This window comes from Myotis davidii, unplaced genomic scaffold (assembly GCF_000327345.1).
Source record: "Myotis davidii unplaced genomic scaffold, ASM32734v1 scaffold339, whole genome shotgun sequence".
NCBI classification, from domain to species: domain Eukaryota; kingdom Metazoa; phylum Chordata; class Mammalia; order Chiroptera; family Vespertilionidae; genus Myotis; species Myotis davidii.
This window is the reverse complement of record NW_006290778.1, coordinates 1,410,330-1,411,927: the sequence shown is the minus strand read 5'-3', so window position 1 is coordinate 1,411,927 and position 1,598 is coordinate 1,410,330. Positions and strand designations below refer to the sequence as shown.

Here is a 1,598-nt window from a genome sequence, read left to right as displayed (position 1 = left end):
GCCAGCTGCCAGCCCGTCCCCCAGGATTGGCATCCACCAGCAGCAGAGCCACTGGGACAGGAAAGCCACGCCCGCCGGCCAGCCTGTTGCACTCACCAGCCTCAGGCTGGCTGTCCGCCCTGCGCCAGCCTCCACTGGGTTAGTCACTTTTCCTGGGTGGGGTTCCTGCCTCTGCAGGGACTTTTTCCTCCTCCCCGGACTGGTGTTTTTCTTTCGCCTCCCGAGGGTAATGGGAAACGTGGGCCTGCGGTGTGCGAGTCTGTACTGTGTCCTGCAGGCTGAGGCCCTTCGGGTGTGCCTGCTCAGCTTCTCCCCCCTCCAGTCTCCTCACCAGGCAGCAGTGACAAGTGCGGTTCTGCCTGCACCCAGGGGCCACCCTCTTGCATACATCCCATCAGCGGGCCCTGGACTCCTCTGTTCCAACTCGCTCACTTTCCGGAGGAGGAAACCAAGGCCCTGTGGCTCAGGTGACTTGCCCGGGGTCCCTAGGGAGCCAGAGGCAGGGCACGGGGAGCTCCCACTCCCTCTGAGTCCTCGAAGAAGGATGAGGCGGGGTCCACATGTGCTCCAGGAGCAAGGGAGCACCCAGTTACACAGCCACACACGCGTGGCTGCTCAGCCAGGGCTGGTCCCCTGTCGTGGACACAGGCAGGCCCCGGTCCAGGGCTGGGCAGCAGGCTAGTTAGAGATATTAAGGCTCAGCCCTCGGGGTCCAGCCCCGCGTAGGAGGAAGTGGTGTGAGCAGTGAAACGAAATCAATGCATGTGTTAGTTTCTGGACCAGAGCAAGAGGGGAAGTTAAATGTTCTCTTCAAAGAAATGCAGTCTGGAAAAGGCGCAGCTGGTATCTGAGTGTCTCAGCGGCCAAACTGCTGGCACTGAAAGTAGGGTAATCTGGGTTGGAACCCAGGGGAGCCAGGGGCTGGGCAGGTAAACTGGTAGTGGAAGAGTTGGACAGTTTGGCTACTTACTGGCTGTCTTCCTGGGGCAAGTGACTTGATTTCCTGGAGCCTCCGTGTGCCCTATCTGTAAAATGGGCATAAAGATAAGTGGGAAGATTAAAGTAGATCCTGTAATTAATGAACAAGTAATAGATGCTTAATAAACCTAGACTTTTTCCCCTTCCCAACACTAATAATTTGCTAGGAGGACCCTGTTAGGTCTGATCAAATAATTGAATCGATACCCCCTCCCCTAGGAACTGACCTTCACAACATCATTCCCCTTTGCTCAGACTATATTCCATTGCTAAAACCATTAACCTTCCCCTCCGAACTTTCCCAGGATCTGGACCCACCCAGAAAGTGTCCCTCCAAAAAGCCTGCCTGGAGTTCTTTAAGCCTGGCTGGTGCAGCTCAGTGGTTGAGTATGGACCTATGAACCAGGAAGGTTACGGTTTGATTTCCAGTCAGAGCACATGCCCAGGTTGTGGGCTCAATTCCCAGCGTAAGGCATTCAGGAGGCAGCCGATCAATGATTCTCTCTCATCACTGATGTTTCTATCTCTCTCCCTTCCTCTCTGAAATCAATTTAAAATATTTAAAAATAAATAAGTAAGTAAATAAATAAATAAACAAATAAAACCTATGTCTCCCCACC

At 53.8% G+C, this 1,598-nt stretch overlaps 1 protein-coding gene across 3 annotated transcripts in view; it reads right to left on the bottom strand.

Moving 5' to 3' along the window:
* The window catches only part of CAPG (capping actin protein, gelsolin like), a 14,852-nt gene extending 13,861 nt beyond the window's left edge, over positions 1-991 (bottom strand). Inside the window, exon 1 of one of the 3 annotated variants that reach the window (XM_015564093.1) lies at positions 971-991. The gene's annotated coding sequence lies outside the window, so the exon portion shown is untranslated. Of the gene's footprint in view, positions 1-96; positions 118-970 lie in introns of those variants that run through there. The other 2 variants (XM_006764003.2, XM_015564094.1) reach the window with 2 other exon arrangements.
* Between the last annotated feature and the right edge of the window lie 607 nt (positions 992-1,598).